We start from the raw sequence: 8,705 nt of genomic DNA on the forward strand, positions 1-8,705 counted from the left end.
ACACAGGGGGGACCCCACTACAGACAGGGGGACCCCCACCAGAAACAGAGGTGACATCACTGCAGAGAAAGGGGGGACCCCACTACAGAGACAGGGGGGACCCCACTACAGAGACAGGGGGGACCCCACTACAGAGACAGGGGGACCCCACTACAGAGGCAGGGGGACCCCACTACAGAGGCAGGGGACCCCACTACAGAGACGGGGGAGCCCACTACAGAGACGGGGGACCCCACTACAGAGACGGGGGACCCCACTACAGAGACGGGGGACCCCACTACAGAGGCAGGGGGACCCCACTACAGAGGCAGGGGAGCCCACTACAGAGGCAGGGGAGCCCACTACAGAGGCAGGGGGAGCCCACTACAGAGACAGGGGAGCCCACTACAGAGACAGGGGAGCCCACTACAGAGGCAGGGGGAGCCCACTACAGAGGCAGGGGGACCCCACTACAGAGACAGGGGGAGCCCACTACAGAGGCAGGGGGACCCCACTACAGAGGCAGGGGGACCCCACTACAGAGGCAGGGGGACCCCACTACAGAGGCAGGGGACCCCACTACAGAGGCAGGGGGAGCCCACTACAGAGGCAGGGGGACCCCACTACAGAGACAGGGGGAGCCCACTACAGAGGCAGGGGGACCCCACTACAGAGGCAGGGGGACCCCACTACAGAGGCAGGGGGACCCCACTACAGAGGCAGGGGGAGCCCACTACAGAGGCAGGGGGAGCCCACTACAGAGGCAGGGGGAGCCCACTACAGAGACAGGGGAGCCCACTACAGAGGCAGGGGGAGCCCACTACAGAGGCAGGGGGACCCCACTACAGAGACAGGGGGACCCCACTACAGAGGCAGGGGGACCCCACTACAGAGGCAGGGGACCCCACTACAGAGGCAGGGGGACCCCACTACAGAGGCAGGGGGAGCCCACTACAGAGGCAGGGGGAGCCCACTACAGAGACAGGGGAGCCCACTACAGAGGCAGGGGGAGCCCACTACAGAGACAGGGGAGCCCACTACAGAGGCAGGGGGAGCCCACTACAGAGGCAGGGGGAGCCCACTACAGAGGCAGGGGGACCCCACTACAGAGGCAGGGGGAGCCCACTACAGAGACAGGGGAGCCCACTACAGAGACAGGGGAGCCCACTACAGAGGCAGGGGGAGCCCACTACAGAGGCAGGGGGAGCCCACTACAGAGGCAGGGGGAGCCCACTACAGAGGCAGGGGGAGCCCACTACAGAGACAGGGGAGCCCACTACAGAGGCAGGGGGAGCCCACTACAGAGGCAGGGGGAGCCCACTACAGAGGCAGGGGGACCCCACTACAGAGGCAGGGGGACCCCACTACAGAGGCAGGGGGACCCCACTACAGAGACAGGGGAGCCCACTACAGAGGCAGGGGACCCCACTACAGAGGCAGGGGGGGTCTCCACTACAGAGACAGGGGAGCCCACTACAAAGATAGGGAGACACCAGTACAGAGATGGGGGGAAGAGTGGGGCACTATAAAGACAGGAATACCCTACTACAGAGACAGGGGGGCACCACTACAGGGAGCTGGGGGTCCTGCACCCCCCACCAAAGCCAGTGGAGACCCCACTACAGAGACACCTGGGTGACTAAATAATGTCATCCAGCTCCCACAGGGACAAAAGGGACCCCACTACAGTTTTCCCTGGGGGTCTCTGAGCAGAGGGGACCCCACTATTGTATACCTTGGGGGTCTCTGAGCAGAGGGGCTGCACTGTCGACTCTAGGGTAGTTGGGTCCCCTGTTTTGGGTTATACTAGTGGGCTAGCGACCCCCCCAACCCTCCCTTTTCTAGGTGACACTGGGGGGCTCCCAGTTTGTAGGGGACACTGAGCCGTTAACCACTTATAACTGACAGAGTATTTTGGGGTCTCAGTGGTTATTGTCCCCCATGAAACTGATTCTGTTGGAGTGGGACCTAGTTAATAGCTGATACTGTATGGGGGGGCTATTGTAAGGGGACCCCCACAAGTTATATAAAGGGTCCCACAAAACTGACCCTGTTTTGGTGGTAGTAGCTGTAGGTTCAGCCTATAGCGGACGCTGTATAGTGAGGGGTTTTAGCAGACATTGGGGTCTTGTTTATCTGATTCTGTGTGTGGTACATTGGGGGTCTCGGAGGCTGACGGGTGAGGGGTCACTTGCATCCTCCCTGCAGAGATAATTTGCCTTTGGTATTAGGATTATGGGGGAGGGGGTTTATTAGTTGCGGATTCCTAGCTGCAGGGTGGTCTTCAGAGGCGGCGGGCATGTTGGGACTAGTACGAGTAATAGAAGGGGAGCTGTAATCCTCCGCGGGCATGCTGAGAGTTGTAGTGTTCCCACAGATACTTGTATAATACACTGACCTTATATAATTGCTGGTGCCCCCCGTGTGCCCCCCGTGTGCCCCCCGCCCGCAGCAGGTTTGTGTTTCCCCCCTTGTATCTCACATTTGCGCACTGATGGCGTTCTCGTTCCCGCTTGGGGTCACTGTTGCCGTTCTCGTCTATTAATCATTTTACATCTCTATTATTAACCCCGTGCAGTAATGTCTGCTCCTTATGTTTCAGGAAGAAATGGAAGGTGAAGACGAGGGGCCCGGGGAGACCGGGGGGGGGGGGGGGGGGGGGGGGCGAGGGGCTGGGGGGACCGAGGGCCGGGAAGGGGGGGGCTGGGGGGACCAGGGGCTGGGGGGACTGAGGGGGTTTCTGGATTTGTGAATTTCCGCAGAAAGTTTTCCAGGTTTTATCGAATGAAATGATCTTAATGTATAAGATGTATAAGCTTTTTCGTGGCATTTTCACTATGTCTGCTTGCTGTCACCATATGGACACATCCTTCTTTACATCCACAGACTCACGACCTGCGCAGACATAATACTTCTCACAGCTGAGGGTTTGTTACAGTGGATCCAATCCGTACACCATGTTCCAAATTACTATACAATTGGATGTAAGTGTCCTAGAGATTAATAATGAAGCTCATTGATGGTTTTGTGTCTCAGGGTCTTTGGTCACTGAAATCAGTCTCAGATACCCGTGATAATAAGTTTCCAGGTGACCCCAATAAAAGGAAAACTGGACGCTCCACAATATTAAGCAGCCACAGTTTTCAAGTAACATGGGAAACAAAAAGGATCTCTCTGCTGCCGAAAAGCATCAGATAGTGCAATGCCGTGGACAAGGAATGAAAATATTAGATATTTCATGAAAACTTAAGCGTGATCTTCGTACTGTGAAGAGATCTGTGGCTGATTCTGAGCACAGACGTGTTGGTGCAGATAAAGGCAGAATGAGGAAGGTTTCTGCCAGACAAGTCCATAGGATTAAGAGAGGAGCTGCTAAAAAGCCTTTACAAACCAGCAAACAGATACATGAAGCTGCTGGTGCCTCTGGAGTCCCTCGAACCTCAAGGTGGAAGATCCTTCAGAGGCTTGCTGTGGGGCATAAACCTACTACTCGACCACCCCTAACCAGTGCTCACGAGCAGAAACGGTTGCAGTGGCCCAGACACACATGAAGACTAATTATCAAACAGTCTTGGTTACTGCTGAGTGTGGAGCAACCCTGGATGGTCCAGATGGATGGAGCAGTGGATGGTTGGTGGATGACCATCATGTCCCAACAAGGCTGCGACGTCAGCAAGGAGGTGGAGGAGTCATGTTTTGGGCCGGAATCATGGGGAGACATCTGATAGGCCCCTTTAGGGTTCCTGAAGGTGTGAAAATGACCTCTGCAAAGTATATAGAGTTTCTGACAACTTTCTTCCATGGTACAAAAAGCAGAAATGTGCCTTCAGGAGCAAAATCATCTTCATGCCTGACAATGCCCCATCTCATGCTGCAAAGAATCCCTCTGTGTCATTGGCTGGTATGGGCATAAAAAGAGGTAAACGCATGGTGCGGCCACCATCTTCCCCTGACCTCAACCCCTTGGAGTATCATCAAGCGAAAGATCTATGAGGGTGGGAGGCGGTTCCCATCACAACAGCAGCTCTGGGAGGCGATTCTGACATCATGAGAAGAAATTCAAGCAGAAACTCTCCAGAAACTCACAAGTTCAATGGATGCAAGAATTGTGAAGGTGACATCAAAGAAGGGCTCCTATGTTACATGTAACTGGGCCTGTTAGGAGGTTTTGGATTTAAATAGCTTTTTACTTCAGTGAATGTGACCTCCTAATGCTGCAAATTCCACAAATCAGCATTATCACTTCTTTACAACATATAAAATGTTTAGAAACTCTCCTGTGCCTAATAATTTGGAACAGGAGGATTATACTGTTATCATCGGGAGGTTTCTTCACTAAAATTCCATGTATCCTCTAACGGGTGATGTCTTTTATTAGACTGACTGTCATCTGCACCGAGCATTGAGGAAAATCAGAGAAAAATATCATTTGCATCTCCTCTGTGCTCCTCCATGCCCCGCCGTGCTCTTCTGTGCCCCTCTGCTCTCCTCTGTGCCCCTCCATGCTCCAAACCCCTCCGTGATCCTCCGCGCTCCTCTGTGCCTCTCCGCGCTCCTCTGTGCTCCTCCATGCTCCAAACCCCTCCGTGATCCTCCGCGCTCCTCTGTGCCTCTCCGCGCCCCTCTGTGCCCCTCCATGCTCCAAACCCCTCCGTGATCCTCCGCGCTCCTCTGTGCCTCTCCGCGCTCCTCTGTGCTCCTCCATGCTCCAAACCCCTCCATGGTCCTCCGTGCTCCTCCATTCCCCGCTGTGCTCCTCTGTGCCCCTCCGCGCTCCTCCATACCCCTCCACATTCCTCTGTGCCCCTCCGCGCTCCTCTGTGCCCCTCCGCGCTCCTCTGTGCCCCTCCGCGCTCCTCCATGCCCCTCCGCGCTCCTCTGTGCCCCTCCGCGCTCCTCTGTGCCCCTCCGCGCTCCTCCATGCCCCTCCGCGCTCCTCTGTGCCCCTCCGCGCTCCTCTGTGCCCCTCCGCGCTCCTCTGTGCCCCTCCGCGCTCCTCTGTGCCCGTCCGCGCTCCTCTGTGCCCCTTTGTCCTCCTCTGTGCCCCTCTGTCCTCCTCTGTGCCCCTCTGTCCTCCTCTGTGCCCCTCCGCACTCCTCTGTGCCCCTCCGTACTTCATTGTGCCCCTCCATGCTCCTCCGTATTGCTCGCCACAATCATTGCTCTAGTCAGGGACTGGAGTAGGATTTCTGGTGCAGGGTACGATGCAGCTTGTCGTGAATTAGGCGAGCAGTGACGTCGCTCACCGTTCCACCCCAGCTCCTCTCATTTTCACGGCTGACCTGTCTTGAAAATGGCAAAAGATGCAAAACGTTTGCTCAACTCAGCGATATGCAAAAATGTTGCAACAAATCAAAGCGATTTCTGTCAGACTCTGGTGGACTTACATTGATGACTCGGGGCCATAATCCGTAATCTCTCTCTTTTGTACTAATAGTTTCATACTAGAGATGAGCAAATCAATTCTCCGGACCCTGGTCCATCAGCCAGTGTCAGTGTCCTGTGGACAGATAAGAAATCTGTGGAGAGAAAAGCGCATATAGGGTCTTACCCCAGTATATAAGGGGTGGGAGGAGGGTGAAACTACTCACCAGATGTCGTTGTGAGAGTCACAACAACTGTATTCGCATGTAGAATCTGATCCAAGGCTGCAGCCACCCAATTGGCAGATAACAGAGAGCAAAAGAGAAGGGTGTTTGATACTGCGCCAAAGGATCACAGGAACAGATGTTTAGATTAATGCATCTTTATTTCATCCAGGTCTACGCGTTTCCGGAGCCACTGCCCCCTTCCTCAGGACCGTCAGGAAAGACAAAACATCAAATCTGTCCTGGTGGACACCAGCATGCAGATAAATAGACAAGATAACATCATGACACCACCCCTTCTTGAAAAAAAGGGGTGGAAGGAAACAGTAAAAAAAAAAAAAAAAAAAAAATGTCCATGCTGATGTACTAAATGTATCTTTACAAATAAAATTAAACCATGACTGGTATCACATAATCGCAAATGTCAGTCAGGATACACATATTGGGTCAAGAAAAATAATAAATTATGAAAAACCAAAAAACCTGTGTTTGTTCAGTGAAATGTACAAAAATATATATGAATTTATATATTCCATAGTGTATATATGTCAACATGTGTGTTTTATACATATGAATCTGCAATCAACAGAAGAGAGTCAAGAACCCACTCCTGTCGGGCGTTCAAATGATCACCATACATAAGAGAGTGGAGGCATAAACCAGTGCAGCCACCCCTGTGTGACACATTAAACAGGAAATGAAAAGACAAAATCACTAAAATAGTGACAGTGAAGGATCAAGTGAAAGACAAGGATAACCTGGAATTTAGAAATGAAAAAACCTCCAGATGGGCTCCAGACTATGAGGATCTACAGGCAGTTCACCAAAGTTCATAAACGTGGGAAAATGAGTGATTGCGCCTGCGTGCAAGGTCTGTGTCAAGAGCTCGCGGGTCAAAGGAGTTCAGGCCCGTGGGAACCAACCTACCACGCCTGCGTGATTCCCGACTCGTAGTAAGCTTACAAGTAGCAAGTCCTACATATTAGTATCCGTGCAGTGATCGCTAGAAAAACAGCGCTAGCAGTTGATGAGTGCTGGGAACACGGAGAGATAAGAGGAGATTAAAGTGAAAAAAGGAACAGAGACACTAGGAATTGAAATCAACCGTGAATATATAAAAGACATATAGAAGAAAAAGAAATAAACAATAAATAGGGGAAAAACAATTTTTATATAAACTATGCCGTGGGTTCATAAAACTAAAATAGAGGTATAACGCACCCTATTTTCGAGGCGCAAAAGAGTGAAAAGACACCAAGATCAAGGAAGAGATCACCCTGAAACTAATAGTGTGCTGGTATACAATCATAAAAGGAGGAATGTATATGTCACTAAAACTAGTGTATATGTATGTATACCCATGCGTTCATCTCCATCAATAAATAAGTGAATAAATAAATAAATTAGTGGAAAATATGCATTCTGAAACAACCATTATAAGAGTGTAAAACCCATATCATATATATTATATCAATTACATTAAAACTACGCTATAAAAATATTATATAAATATAAATACAATGATAATGATTAATAAAAACAGCGATAGACCTGATGGTACTGGACCATAAAACAACCATAAAATATAACAATAAAATCACACTGATATAGGTGTGATATATATATATAAAAAAAACCTTATAACAACAAAAAAGTATGCCATAAAACTCAATTAAAATCATAATAAAACCATCCGGAGAAACAGATCAATGCAAGACTTGATTTTAGTGGAATAAATCCGTGATTTCATTTAGACCTTGGGGTTTTAAAGTATTCAGCTTATAAATCCAGTAGGTTTCTTTTTTATTTAGAAGTCCCATCCTATCGGGAACATATGGGGGTATCTGTTCTATAGGGGTAACCTTCAACTGGATTTTTTTATTATGAAATAGAGTGGTATGACGAGAAAGTCCATGGAGCATGAATCCCACCTTTATATTATGTCTGTGTGAGTTTATTCTGTTATGTAGAGCTTGTATCGTTCTGCCTATATACCTTTTATTACAGTCACACTCAATTAAATAAATAACAAAGTCGGATAGACATGTCAAATGTCCTTGTATCCTAAATTCTGTGCCCTCTATGGTCTGACCGAAATTGATCCTCCCGTGTTGGATGGATCTGCAACATAGGCAGTTTTTCATATAGCATTTATAAGAACCCATGAGTACATTATTAGTAGTAGGATTACAATGATTTTTCAATCTGCTAGGCGCAAGTTGGTTCTTTAAAGTGGATGCTCTACGAAATGTGACCCCTGGATGGGTAGGTAACACCTCTTTCAGGTATGGGTCATTGTGTAAAATGGTCCAATGTTTCTTGAGGATGCCCTTAATGACATCCCCATCACAACTATAGGTGGTGAGGAAATTAGAGGTAAATTTTTCATTGGCAGACTTTTTGTCAGAGGAACTAACCTTCATGATCAGATCTCTTTGTTTTAGGTTTCTGTTTATTTGATAGGCTTTTTTTACAACAATCGGGGGATATTTTTTCTCTAAAAATCTCTCCTGCAGGACCAAAGCTTGATCTCTGAAGTCCACATCTGAGGTGCAATTCCTCCTAATCCTCTGATATTGGTTTTTTGGAACATTCAGCAACCATTTGTCATAGTGGTTGCTGGTGAAGTTGATGTAACCATTACTGTCCACTCTCTTAAAAAAGGTTTTTGTGTGGATAGAGTCACCGGTATGGAAAATGGTCAGATCAAGGAAATTAATGGCATCTTTCTCTACCGTGGGCGAAAAAGTTAAACCCCAGGTATTGCTCTCTATATTTTCTAAAAACCCCAAATAATTATTTTCAACATTGTCATAAATAATGAACAGATCATCAATATACCTTTTGTAAGAAATCACATGTTTAAAAAGCCCAGAGGAATATATGTACTGAATTTCAAAGAGCCCCATAACCAGATTGGCGAAAGTGGGTGCTGCCTTCGATCCCATGGCAACTCCGCAGCATTGGTGATATACAGTGTCTTGGAATGTAAAAAAATTATTTCTTAGAATAAACCTCATGCTGTTTAAAATGAACTCCTTTTGTGCCACCGGTAGTCTATCATCAACCTCTAAATATTGCTTGAAGCATTCCAATCCCAGTGTATGAGATATATTTGTGTATAGAGATGCAATATCC

Source organism: Anomaloglossus baeobatrachus, chromosome 3 (genome assembly GCF_048569485.1).
Source record: "Anomaloglossus baeobatrachus isolate aAnoBae1 chromosome 3, aAnoBae1.hap1, whole genome shotgun sequence".
NCBI lineage: Eukaryota > Metazoa > Chordata > Amphibia > Anura > Aromobatidae > Anomaloglossus > Anomaloglossus baeobatrachus.